At 34.4% G+C, this 15,125-nt stretch overlaps 1 protein-coding gene across 1 annotated transcript in view; it reads left to right on the forward strand.

Annotated features, from left to right (window-relative positions):
* Positions 1-15,125, forward strand: part of Octbeta2R (Octopamine beta2 receptor) — a 104,536-nt gene that overhangs the window by 55,064 nt on the left and 34,347 nt on the right. Inside the window, exon 2 of the mRNA XM_066397240.1 lies at positions 5,644-5,694. The gene's annotated coding sequence lies outside the window, so the exon portion shown is untranslated. The remainder of the gene's footprint in view (positions 1-5,643; positions 5,695-15,125) is intronic.

The raw sequence follows: 15,125 nt of genomic DNA on the forward strand, positions 1-15,125 counted from the left end.
ATAAACTTACGTTCTTTTAGTGAGTTTAATAAAAGTCAAGATGACGCACTTAAAATATGGTTGGTACGTGCTTTTCGCGTAATTAAGCTCGTGCAATTTTGAAATTTAGAGAATTCTTTCTGGGAACCGAAGACGTTAAATAACGGAAATCAAATATTGTTTTAGGACGCGTCGCTCTTAATTCGAAGGGCTGCCGAACGCATTGAACTTTCAGTAGTTTATTTCATTTCGTTCCCGTCAAATATTCCCGAAGTCCTGAAAAACGACGTCCGATAATATCGCTCGGAATCGGATATTTCCCGCAGGGCTCGAAGCCCCCAGAGTGATTTTATGGTAAAGATAACCGAAAGAACGGACGGGCAGATCGAGAAATCCCAAGGAAAAAGAAAACATAACGACCGAGGGATAAAAATAGCAGGGCGATATTTTCGGCCGGGTATAAATGAAAGTTTCAATTCTTGATATCTGTTTGAAAGAGAGATAAAATGATTTTCTGATCGAGTCCACAAACTTTCGCAATAGAGTATTGTCGGGGGATGACGTAGTCAAACGCTGATGGGGAAAATTGCATTGTTGAACAAGTCTGTATTTGAATGCAGGAGTCGTTTGCCACTGTTTCAGTTATCTTCTCGATAAATCAGGGCTAAAGGGCCGGGAAGGGCGGGATGGTCTGCTCGAGGAGGATAAGGTCATGACAGCTGGATCGGCTTTGGCCTGAAATATCAGCTCTGCCAGATAATAGATTGCATTTGAAATAGTCCTGCTTTAAATTTATTATACACACCTATTACTGGTTGGTGAAGTTGGTGTGAAATAGTAGCATAACGCGTATTTATTATTTCACTCAATAAATTTTACTAATCCGCACCGTTTCCGAAATATCGCCAAATAATCAAAACCACTTATGTGTTTCTAGCAAATATTTGGTTTCACTATTGTTTCGGTAGGGCAAATTTCAGAATTCAAGACAAGATCATCATCATTTGTTTGAACTTTTAAAGATCCAAGAAATTGATGTATTATTCTTTTTGACGAGGAGCTTAAATTGCAAATCTTTTTGCTGAATAATAAAAATCCACAATCCTTCACAAAGGTTTAAGTAAGCATCTGGTGCTTCTAAAACTAAAAACTACTACTTTTCAAGCAAATTTAGCATGCACAAGAACAACGACCAAAGATAGAAACTTAGTTCAGCTAAGTTTAAACCTTCAGTTTATCATTCGCTCTACGTGAACAAGTTAACTTACAAAATTGGAGTATAAAGCACCTTACTTCATGTAGCTATAAAATTTTAAAATAGTTCAGTTAGCTTTAGCTAAATTGCGAGATTGCCGCAAGGGGCATTTCAGCACTCGTTGTTTCCATAAAAGTTCCATCCCAAGGAAATTTATTTCAGCTTATGTTCATGAAAACACGTATTGTTACTAGAGATTTCTTCGTGTTATACAACAGCAAATTTACTCTTTAAAAACCGAGATAAGAGTCGAAATTGAGATATTCCAACCAGTCCTCTCTTTGCTCAGACAATGTGTATAGCTACTTGACAATGGGATGAGTTCGTCCAATTATTTCGTTTTAAGAGGGCCAGAAGCAAGAAACCAGCTGGAAAGGCGGATAATTAGAAACGTAATTTATAAATAAAAAGGTAGATAAACATTAAGATTAAGCGTAACCCTGGGGAATTTCGCTGGGATTTGTAGGGGAGATAGAAGAGCAGATTTACTGGAGATTTTCTTTGGGTCTCTCTATAATATATACGAGATGTCCGTTTCTGGAGCTTGATAACAACCATAAAAGTTACGAGGTTGGTTAAATTGAGGCAAAGTTGCCGTTTGAAAATTTGAAAAATTTCTGTGACTTTCGGAGATATTCGAAGAAAAATGAAATTTTCCAGTATCCAGAAGGACAAGAACCAGCTGAAAATTGGGGTGAAGTGGAAATTACACAGACAGCGAGAAAAATACTAAAACTTTTTCAAAAATAATAACCAGCAATGAATAGAATTTGCCATTTGATTTAAAATTATTCTTTTGCTTCGACAAGGGTTAAAGTGGAAGAAATTAACGCGTCTCATTTAACAATGTCTGGGAAAAATATAATTATCATCCGTTTAAAATTCACAGCACTAAAGCCTCCCATCCAGGCAATACTAAACGGTCGTAGTGTTTTGCAGAAATATCATGGTACTGATCATAGAAATCAACTTGTTCGCAAAATACATAAAGAATAATCAAATCTGTTCGAGATTTCACAATCAATTAAGCAAAAAAATCACCACACCATAGGCATAACGAAACCTCAATTATCCATATCAAATTTAGTGGAACGTTCCATCCCCAAGCGACGATCTTAATGACATTCTATATTCAGTCTCGTCAATATTTCCTTTGTTAGAAGATTTCGAGTGGTTTCGAGCACATCGCAAACGAGAAATCTCAATTACCCTATTTGTCATCAGTCTGAGAATGTTTAATTTGGACCGGTGATTAATTTTTCAGGCGTGCTGTAATTTACGGGTAAAGAAGAAGAAGCACGAGATGGTTATTTATTCTGTCGGAAAATCTATTTTTAATTATCAAGAGTCGGGGCAATTTGTAAGTTTTATGGGGAAGGTTTAAAATTAGCTCTTTTACGTCGACTGTATCTCTGCAGGAGCTTTTATTGTCATGTATCTGGAAAAGGCTTTTTGGCAAATGTAATTCGTTGCGTCAAGGACGCTCATCAACTAGCACTGAAAGCCGCACTGGTATATCGAAATCTGAATAAATATTTAATGATATCAAATCGAAAGGGAATGAGAGTTTTATATTTCAGTGAAAGCTATTTGGATATCTGTTTCACCTGTAAGGTTTGCCTGCGTACACGAGCTTTGCATTAGCATTTTAAATTTAAATTGGGAGATTGCTTCCAGTGTAGGGCAGGGGCTGACGACAACACTTGGTGGTTAGCCGTAGACTTAAATATCCATGTATTTCGGAGTAATGGTACAACTTTTGTAAGCAATTTGCATTTAGTCTCGAAGCGTTGACATAAACAATGAAGTTTAATGAATTCATAAATCTGTATTTTACATCAGAGCATAAAATAATTCTACAAGGTGGGGTGGGAATATTGCCCAGAATAAACCGCCGTAAAGACGTTTGCAGTAGCAGCATAACAGCAGGTCGTAAAAAAACAATTTATCAGATAATTGCTATATACTACACCAATAAGGTTTTTAAGCCTATTTTTTGCCGGCTTTCTTTACACAACGCGTCAAGCAAAATAAATTCAGGAAGACACGAAAGCCGATATTTGATTCTAATTGACAGCAGAAAGGCAGCTCTTTTATAAAATAGCGATTGTAGAACAGTTTCACTCAAAAATTATTATAATAAGTTATGCCTTAATCTCTCCTTGATGCGGTTCTCTCTTTTATGTGAAGAATGGACACATTCAGGGAACGGCAGCGTGACAGCACTTTATTGCAGCGGTTGCATTTCGCTGCGACTGAACTGCGGTAAAGCGTATTATTACATTAAAAAGGTGGAATTTTGAGAGTTCAAATTTTTACGAGATTAAACTAATAGCTGGTTGTTAAATGAAATTTACCAAATAAAATTGTTAGACGAAAAGCAGTCGGCACATTTTAGTGTTCAAGTGCTGCACGTCTTGACTTCGGTAAATTCTCTGAATGCGCCCAATGAGTCAAAGAGCCCTGGCACCCAAATACATTACCTCATAGCTTGTAATAAAGGTAGATTTTCCTTATATTTAGTGCCAGCATCTTTCTCAAATGTAAATAAGGTTATTGCTTTTTTTTTATTCGTCATAGTAAAATTTATACTGACTTGCAGAAAAGTGTTTTCCTAACTCCTGCGGAAAGTTTCTTCTGCACTTGGTAGGAAAGTAACTGTTATATTGAGACTAATATTTCGCAATTTTAAATTGAATATCCCGCATCAACACTCCCTTAAAACTCCCCTGCTGAGCTCCCTTCCCCTTTTTAGGAGTAAGGTATTATCAGCCCATTGAGGTTAATGAATACCACTCCTGTAACCCAGACAACGAAATGAATTTAAAAACCAATATTCCGACCGCTCTCACTTATTGGTTTCCCGAACTTGGCAAAAAAATGGCTTAAAGGCATATGCGAAACATGGGGAGAATACGGTATGTAGCCCCTATTCCAGAGAAACATATTCTTCATCCGCAAATAAGGTAAATTACCGCGGAGGAATCGGCTTCATCTTACAGTGTACGTGACTGAAATTCATACGATGCTAATCTATAGTATGAGGTGTTCAAATTGGCAGCCAAAGGTATATAGAAGAAAGAAAAATTGAAGAGCTTCAGTTGTGAGTTGATATAGAATCATAAAGTACTTATGCTTCTTCCATTGAAATTTCGCCTCTAGCTATTAAAAATATGGAAAATCCGCATATCCATTTAGGACTCATTTTTGCCAGGCAGACGTGAACTTTCCGCAAATATAAGTAATTAAAATCTACAACGACATAAAGACTCCAGAGTCAACCGACTATCTAAGTAATTACACCACGATAAATTAAATAAATTAAACTTTGCCTTTGATAACTCCCAACGGATGAAGTTTCAGCAGGTAATATTCGCTCAGCACACTAAAGGATATGAACCTGCTAATAGATGGTCCCTCCTATGTGCATATAAAGTCCTCGTTACAGCTAAATTATTAAATTTGATTTTAAGTCCAAAAAGTATGTCATGTCGTGAATTGTTTCTCTTTAATGCTGATGGCACGACTTGAATGTAGCATCAGTTTTTGTCTGGAATCTCGCCTTTTTGGCACACAAAATACAAGACAAAAATAAAACGAAAAACTTTCCCTAGGGCACCATCACAGGTGTTTCACTTAAAAGACGGGAAGTTTTAACGTTTAATGCTTAAATGCGGCCAGCGTAGTGAATTTTTTTTAGCCACATAAATGTTGCAAAGACATCTTGCTTGGCGTCTGCTTTATTGATAGCTATAGCTTCTAGACATCTACCCACAGTGTTCTATTTATACCCCTCAAGTTCTCGAGCTAATACATATTTTAACGTAAATTTTAACGGTAAATATACTAGAATTTTCCACATCTGCATGCTATTTACAAACAATGCACGTCTACCTTCGCAGGAAGTAGGTTGGAGCCTGATAATAATTTACCCGGTACGTTCATGGAAAATGCGACCTCCATTACACAATTCGTGACATTGAAACCAGAACTTTTTACGCGATTAATCCACCTTCGAAACAAAAAAAAAGCACAACAGAAAAGAGCCCTCTGTCATTTAAAACTAACGCCCTCATTTGGTCACTACACGACTGTACAGGCCCTTGGTCATCGAGCGACTTTCAGGGCGAGCAGAATTTAAAATCCCTTTGAACTTTGCGAGACCGCCTAATGGAAAATGGAAATGAAAGCTGCTTTGGATGACTATAAATTTATGAAATATTGTGATTCGAAGAGATCAGTTAAGCAAATTGGGCGATGTCTTTCAGAGTGTTTCCTACGATGGGTAAATCGTGAGTGGCCTCTAATACTGGACACGCAATCCACGCCTTTTCCTTTTTATTAGCTATCTGATGCCTGCATTGCAATATTTATAATTGTTGGTCTTAATTTAGTAATTTTTGTTTCAGAAAATGGTTTGAGGTGTTTTGTGGAAGCAGCGAAGATGAGGAAAATAAAAGGTGAGTCATATTAAACGAACTGAAGACGTTAAATTTATGTCCAGGTTGAAGGTTTGTTACTCTGGTAGTTGGATTGAGGAAATTGGTTTCCACAAAGGCTAAAAGAGTTGGCGTTTACTATTTTCTAAGGAGATTCCTTTGGGCCTTTACGTACCTTAGTAATTTTGGTATAACTATTTCCCTAAACTAACCTGACTTAAATTTTCAAATTGAGTTCAGATTGAAGTAAAACCGGCTGAAAACAAAGGCAAAACAGATCAAAAGTTTGATGTGGAAATAAACGGGCAGAAGTGTTTCATTTTCATCCTAATTTACCTTCCATTTCCTTTTTCTTTTTCCTTTAGTCATTATGAGGATAAAAAACAATTTATATAGTTTAAAATTGGGATGAAACACGAAACGCAAATAAAATCGAAATCAAAACTTTAGGTAGATGTAGGAGAACCATTTGATTTTGGCAGCCTTATTTACATTCAAACTTTCAATGTTTTTGCCCGACAACATTTCCTATCAATTGAAAAGAAAATGCAGTTTTATTGCTTCGGGTTTTTTCATGCAAAATAATGCGGTTTCAAGGAAGGTAATATTTCAAAGGAAAAATGGGATATTATACATCAAGAGACTAGAGCAAGGCTTTTTAATCCTGCGGCGAAGTTTGCTTATCGCTAGGGGATTAAAAAACATTTTAGACTGGAGCTGTACATATTCACCATTTTTGCACTTTGAAATGTAGGCATTCTTATAATTTTCATATAAAATAGTGTTCCTAAGTGCTCCCGTGTATTCACCGCAGCACTTTTACCGGAAAAGCCAAAATTGATATGTGAGAAATGACATATGGAAAAACTGAATTAAATGAATGAATAAAAGTTAGATGAAAAGCGCAGTCTTCGCATATTTTTTTGAAAAATCGAAGAAACCTCAGACATAAACTCTCTGGGCCACGTACTTTATGTTGAGGGCCTCCTTTACCGCTGAGGACAATTTGCACATAACAGAATACAAGATTTGGCACTTCTCAAAAGGGGGAATGTGGGATGAAGACCGAAAAATCTAAAGCATTAAATGCATAAATCAAATAATTAAATTCCTACGGGATGAGCCTGGCGATCGTTGTTATCTATTAGTGAAGGTAAGCGGTCATAACGTTTCATTTCCATTCTTGTGTACATTTGAAGGTTGCTTTATTCCTATTAGCGACCATTGATGTGAGGCTTCATGTCCCTACTAAAATTATTATTATAAAAAACACTAAGGATAATTAATTTTTGCTCCAAAAAGTTTAGTGTAGAAAATGATAATTCAACTAAAAAATTCAAGATTTGTCCCCGGTAGTATTCTTTATAAACTGAGAAACGATGTAATTATCCGGATCAAAGCTTGTAATTTCAATGCAAGGAAATAAGGTATCTAGGATCTTAACACGCCAAGAGAAAGTTTATGAGAAAAGGAAATCCTATGAAGTGTAGCAAATCACTTTTCTTAGTCTTAATTGCACTAACATTTCACGATTTCTACACTGCAATAATTTCGAGAAACTAAAAAACAATGTAATTCTACCGTTAAATAATCTAAAAAATGCATTAATACTCCATACTGTAGTCATTACTATGCAGTGTACTGCATTTATTTGGCAAAGTTCCTATTATGAGTTGGGCAATATATTTAGGGCTTTCATTCCTTATTCAGCACAGCGAAAAAGTCGATGTATGTAAGTACTGCAAAGGTTTAAAAAGGGTTCGCTCTTCTGCTTCATTAAATGTATATGTAAGAGTATTAATAAAGGTCAGTGAGTTAAAAGCATCGTTAACTCTCGCTAAATTTACGACTTAAAAGGTGATTACAAAAAGTTTAATAAATCTGTACTTGCTCGACTGCACCGCGTTTCAACTTAGCACAATTTGTTATGGGATTTTATTGAGACCGTAAAGCTGGAAAATAAAAAGCTATTTTACGAGCCAGGGGCAATTTAAAAGAATACATCGTGGGTATTTGCCAGATTTTGTGGCTATATCAATGCCGCGGTTAGATGACGAGTTTCTAGGATTTGTGGGGGAAGGATAGTCATTTGCAATACAATACCGAGTGTTCTAGACTGCTTTCAAGAACAAAATGACGAGTGTGAAAGTTGCTTAGTAGTGGAGATATGGGTGTTGACGGTAATACATTAAATGTTTATTAAAAAAACGAAAAACGAATATCATCGCGGGATGAAGAATTCGATTAAAAATCAAAAGTACCCCTCGATATTTTTTCATACCTGTGACCGCTTCGCCGGAAACTTAATTTTTGTCACTTATTGCCCTTGAGCTGATTACATTTTGGCTGCGAACGTCAGTCATAGATATATCACAAATATCATAAAAATCATAGGTACCACAGAAAGAGCACCCTCCATTAACATAATCAAAATACCATTTGATCTAAATTGAAAACTTAACCGAATGGGCAAATAAGTACATAAGTTATAACCCTCTAATGCCAATCAGTTGTGCAAAATACTCATCCCCTAGACCAAAAAACCCTTAAACCGCCATCTTCTCAATTATAATTTTTAGTTTGAAAACTGGTTTTTCGAAAAATTTGAATAAATCACATATATATAAAAAAGCCTCGCGCATTCGCTAAATTGTTTTCATTTTTTTCTTGCCAATTCTAATCTAAAAATTATTTTTAAAGTTTCAAAATGGAATAACTTTCTTTTAGAATGGGCTGCAGGTCCACTTTTTCTTCTAATGATGGGTATTTTTGTGACAAATCTAAGTGTACATAAAATGTGTCACTTTTTAGGTTGCGCCATATTGAAAAATGCAAAAAACTCAATTTTTTTGGCATTTTTGTCAATGTCGAATTAAGCATTTCGGCTATATAAAATATATGAAATGCGATAAATAGATACTATTGGATTATAAAAAAATGCATCAAATGCCCAAAAAAACTTATGTACTTATATGTCCATTCAGTTAGGTTCTCAATTTAGATCAAAGGGCATTTTGACTATCTTAATGGGGGATACTCTTTGGTATGAAATAGTTTGAAAATTTGGATCCTAAGAAAATAAGTTCTTTTGAAAAGGTTATCACTTTATAACTGAGACGTGAAAATAAATAGTTAAGACCTATGTTTATAAGGGCAACCCACCTTAAAGTTTCCTTTCTAACCATTCCTGAACTTCTAGTCGTAAAACCTGGACCCTTTGTATACATATAATCAACTCGATAGTCGATAAGCGATCTTTGCAGTTTTACTCCGAGAATATATTTTTTCTAATTACAAAATGTTTTTTTTTAATTCATTTCAAAATTGCTTTTGAAACACAATGATCTAAACAGTGTGCGCTAAACATAGTTTGAAATCTTAGATCTTCTTCAAAACAACGATTCAGAAACAGATAGGTTTAAGCATAACCCTGCGCCACAATATGCGGTATTATGCCTAGTAATTTAATGTACATATGTGACGTAGTCAATGCAACTAGAGCTTGTCCCTTTACACGACAAACAATATTGCAGCCATTGTTCCTGCCAAATGCGCATGAAATTCGCTTCAAAATAATAGTTTGGTGGTTGATTTACAGGTAGACGAGTTCATTGCAGAATCGACTTGATTGAAAATTATTAGAGTGTTTGATTAACTCTCTCATGATTGAATGCTGGCAACTAAAATTCTGAACTAAGTTGTTGAAATTATTTGAATTTTTATGACAAATTATATCGAAGCACATAATTCAAACGAACTGGGTGTTGGTTGTTTTTTACAGTTTTCAAGCTCTTTCAGGCAAATGAGACACTCGTGCATGGCCGCGAAATTAGAGAAAGTGACTTCACCATGATACTTACGTCGGGCAATAATAGCACCGGTGACGTGTTAGGGACACTAATTCATGGCAGCCTTCCGGCTAAAAAATTACCTCGCTTTTAGCGAAATGTCGGCAATTGCCTGCTACATCAAGTTCATGTCTAAAGCATTAGTCGAAACTATCATCCAGGCAGAGACTACTATATATTTCCGCATAAGATGGCGATTAGACCACGGCAATGGCGCCAAATGAAATGTGTCCTCAACTTCCTGCCCCCCCCCCCCCCCCCTTCCATGTGGAATAGTTCTATAACTCTAAGCGCGCGGCACAGTGGAGTGTTTGATTAAAAACTTAGCTTTATGTCAATTTATCAGTTCTGTGTGTCCTGAGTTGTGATAATAGAAAATTGTCACAGAAGGATTGGTAAGTAAAGACGAAGTTGGAGTAAGATCAGGGCCAAACTCAAACAAAATATTAGTCTGAAATTGGGACAGGAAAAACCGTTATGTTCCTCTTGTTTCTTTTCTCATTTTTATAACATTTTCATCAAGTTAAAAAAAAACAAAAACGAAATAGCACCAAAGCGAACTAAAATTCAAAAAAGGAATCCCTGTTCCCTCCAGTTTCTTTCTCCTAAGAATAAAGGGCAATTTAACGTTGATATTAAATCGAAGCTAAAGACAGAAAAAGAGCGAATGCGAAAAAAAATACTGATATCAAACTAAAAGGTTGAATTCCTTGATTTTCTTTTTCTCTCTCCTATTATTTTCATTGGCTTTTCATCGAATAAAAAACAAAACAGGGACCAAGCCAATCTAAAATTTAATGAAAATTTAATGACATTTAATAATAATTAATGCGAAAATAAGAGATAAAATTACGGGGGTCTTTGGTTGTCTCCATCCAATTTTGTCCGTTTTTTATCATTAAAATTTAAAGATGATATTCATTATCATAAAAACCCTTTCATTAAATTAATTAAAATATATACAGGGTGGTCCAATAAGAGCGCCTCGGACAACTACGACTTTATTACTGGTTTTGATGAAAAATTGTTTTTACATTTATAAGTGAGACCTTATAGGGCACATTTTAAAAATATTCTCATTTACACAGAGTACGCAAAAAAAGATACAATGAAAACTTACGTTTTTTTAAACCTAATACCCTATATCTTTTTACATATTTGAAATTAGAAAAAGAAAATAATATTAGTTTGTATAATAATCCATAGGTCTAAAACAAATATTTCTTGAGAAATTGAACAAAATGTAAAAATGCAAGGGTCATGAAATCATTTTTTTTTCTAAGTTAAATGGATTACTTAATTACCGTTTTTGAGCGGCACCTTTTAACAACAAACTCTAATGTTTTTGTAGCCATGAAAACCAATCCAAGGCATACCCTGACCGAACTTTCTTTTATGTCATGTTGTTAATTAAAATTAAATAAAACCTCATTTCACGTGAAAGGGTTAAATATAGATATAGGACATCTTAGTATCACTTGAAAGGGCATTAAATAGTGGTTCTAATAAATACATAAAAATGTATATCTTCCATTTAAAATAAGCAAGATATACTAAATCATAAGTGGGCAAGATGTAATCAATGTTTTTGCTCATCCTGTATATCAAAATACAAAAGAATTATTTTTAATTTGAAGAAGAGTTTGTTGTTAAAAGGTGCCGCTCAAAAACGGTAATTAAGTAATCCATTTAACTTAGAAAAAAAAATGATTTCATGACCCTTGCATGATCGCTAAATGCATTGAAGTAGGACATCATTTTGAACACTTATTTGATTGAATTATTTAAAAATTATGTTTTTTTTGTTTTAATTTCTTCTCTTGAATGTATCGATACAAGCATTTTCGTTAGAACAAAATTCTTTAAAAATGTCAATTTGTGCCAAAACTATCAAATGAATAAAAAAATGTTTCAAGTAAAAACATGTTTGTTTTGAACAACAAATCAGAATCTGCCAAAAATATGGGGTTGTGGGGTTTCCATTTGAAAAAACAAAGTTGACCTTGATTAGAGCCTGAAGGTGACCTTGAATCGAAACAGTGATGATGCCAAAAGTTTTCCCCCTTCATACAATCCCTTTTTTATTTGAAACATTTTTTTCTAAAACTCATAACTTCAGAGATATTTACGTGACACACTTAAAAAACTCACCCTGTATATAGAAAATGGTTGCGCGTGGCTATGATCTCAGAAAATATAATATTATGGTTACACGTGTTTCGTTCTATGACATCATTAGGTCAAAATCACGTACACATACAGCTAAAAACACAATAGTAAACTTTAGCCAAGGCTATAAGTGAAATGCGGAATACGACTCAGAAAATATTGAAATGGGACAGCCAAAACCTAGCCTAAATTTGGTTAGTTCTAACTTCGATATTGTTTTGGTCATATTACACACATATATGGAAAAAAGAATTAAATTCAAATATTTTATTTGTTCTTTTGCAGACTACTGTCTAAATGATTCGAATACCTAATAATATGTACTGTCCTCCATTTGACCACATAGCTTTGTGTCAAAATTTAAAAGCCGCTGTCGTTAAAAATTTTTTAATACGCCTCTGAATTCTAACTCAAAACGTTTAAAACGATCCTATTTGAACTTTTATTCTATTTTCTATAATAGCCGGAATACGACGCCATGTTCAAATGGAAAACTTTTCAAAAACGTCCTATATATCAAACACGAATTAAGTTAGCCATGAAACAATGCTACTATAAAATTTCTCGGAAAAATCGGATCCGAGAGCGTACAATCAGATTTCATCTATTTATTAGTTTTGTCAATACCCCATAAATCAATCGGAAAACCCTCATCCTTCCAAGGGGTTCAGTAATAAAAAAAATTAAAATATCATTAAAAATATAATAAACATAATTTCATTACCTTTTTTTACTTATTTAAAAGGTACTATATGTAGTATGCAATATATGTAATTGATGATGTGTCTGTGAATCAAAAAGAGGATATATTGTAGAGGGCAATCCAAAAAGTCTGATAGATAGAACAATATTTTTAATACTTTTATTAAGCGCCAGGGATTAAATGTTCGACAAAGATATCCACTATTAACAAATTAAAGGGCGAAGAGAAAATAACGGTTAATAGTAATAATGGTTCCATTTCTATAAAACTTTTTGGATCAACTTGCATAGTAGGTCCTTTTTTGTTTGCTAACGCTTTAACGTCAATGAATTACATGTTTGCGCCATCGACAAAATTAATAAAAGAATTCACTGGATATTGCAATTTTTAAATTATTGAGCCCTCTTTTTCAGGACTCGGAATTACAATTACTGCACATTTTAAACTGTAGCGTCCAACTTTTAAATTTTTCAGGAAAAATTATTTTTTATTTCAACTTCCATAAATCTGACAAACGGTAAAAGATCAACAAGTTTATTTATGGACATTAACATGGCAAGCTCCCTCAGGAATTGCCAGTTTCATCCTTCCTTCTTAATGTATACTAACATTATACACACGTCGACAAATGTAGAGGAACAAATTGTAAATGTAATCTACTTTTTAGTTTTATTATTTTATAAACTATATCTAGATATCTTTGAATGACGAAGTCAAGAATTCCTGCTGATCTAAATCGAAGAGAAGTAAAAGTTGCATTGATTTAGGAATTGGACAGATTATCTAAAGAACTACTTGACGGCCTCATCAAAACTATGGGAAGACGAATGACTGCAGTTGTGATGGCTCGAAGGGTGAACTCCCACTATTGAATCAAAAGCAAAACTGCATTAAATAATTAATCAAGTTCAAAATGTAGTATAACGTTATTCTGTTTAAAGCCAGTATTTTATTCGAGGGTGAAATTTTTGAGTTTCTTCCTTTTTAAACAGGTTTCGCATGGTACAACTTTGCTAAATCACCTTCTAATTACTTCACATAAGTTCACATGAACAAATTATCAGAGAAAAATTAACATTATGTATATTCTAGAGAAAATAATTCAATTTATATCTGTCTCATTAAATTTGCCAATATGTGTATAGAGGGTGATTCATAACTATGGTATTAAATTTCTAAGAATTATTCAGTGTAACACTAGAACATATTTAAGTATAAGAACCCATGCCCGGAAATGTTTCCTTAATGCGCTACTGCTTTATGATGCCCTAAGACAGTTACGTGCAAAAATATGTTTTATTGAGTTATTTTATTTATTTTCAAGGCAAAACTTCTTGACGTTCCATTAATCGTTCGACAGCAAATGTAGCTGCAACATGATGGTGCGCCTGCACACTTTTCTATTCAAGCCCGTCATTATTTGAATCGTCAATTTAGACAACGTTGGATCAGCAGAGGCAGTCTACTTCCTTTGCCCGCTGGATCACCCGAGCTAACACCTTTAGATTTCTTTCTATGGGGACATGTAAAGTCTCTGATTTATGAAACGTCAGTGGAACCAGAGCAAGACTTGATTGCATAAATTACTGCGAAATGTGAAGCCGTTCAAAACGATTATTAAAATTTTTTAGCCAATTCCCAGAAACCATGTACGTCATTTAAATAGCATTCACGTTTCAGGCCAATATTTTGAACAATTACTGTAGTGTTAAACTGTACAAATATATTAAAATGAAACGTACTAAAACTTAATAAAACATATTTTTACACATAACTGCCTTAAAGCATCATAAGGCCGTAACACCTTAAGGAGACATTTCCAGATATGGATTCTCATACTCAAAAGTATTCTATAGTTGCACTTAATAATCCCTAGAAGTTTAATCCTATAGTTCTGAAACATCCTATATACATTCATGGCTTAAAGGACAAAAAACAAGTCAACAAAACAGCATACATATTGCAATTTATTGGAGGACAACATCAAATACCACTAAAAACCAACTTCTACTCTCAAAAACTCAAATTAAAGTAGAATTTCTAATATTAATAACAGACGGTCACGCAACTAAGCCGAACTCCAATGTAAAACACTTGGGAGTATCAATCGACAAAAAACTGAAAACCACTAAGCACGTTGGAAACATGGGAACACAAATTACTAAAAGGACAAAACGTTTTCGATCGCTGAAGCATAACAATCAAGGGATCAGCATACAAACTGCAACCAAAAATATACAAGTCCATCTGCGGACCATTGTTAGACTACGGACATATACCGTGGGCAAATGCAACGGAAAAAACTAAACAATGTATACAAACAATAAATCAAATTGCATTAAGGCTGATTAGAAAGATATGGCACCTCGACAACCTGCTACACAATCCACCCATTCAATTATTACACGAAAGTATACATGACATATGACAAGAATAGCTGAAAGAATGCAACAAATTCAGGCAAGATGGAAAGATAATTACCACAACTGGACCATTCTGAACCCTCTTTGTCTATAAGATAAACAACACAATCCCGTTTACATTTTCCTTTGACCTCTCTGTTGGAGCATTTCCAGATGTACTTTTTCTTTTTTTAGTTTCTTCGCATCGTATTAATGATTATTTATGGATGTTTAAAAATGTCACCAACCAATTATTATACGAACGCACACACATGACAAAAATAATCGTAAGATTATTGCAACTGCAAAAAAGTCGAAGAACAATTCTCA

Source organism: Euwallacea similis, chromosome 14 (assembly GCF_039881205.1).
Source record: "Euwallacea similis isolate ESF13 chromosome 14, ESF131.1, whole genome shotgun sequence".
Classification (NCBI taxonomy): Eukaryota; Metazoa; Arthropoda; class Insecta; order Coleoptera; family Curculionidae; genus Euwallacea; species Euwallacea similis.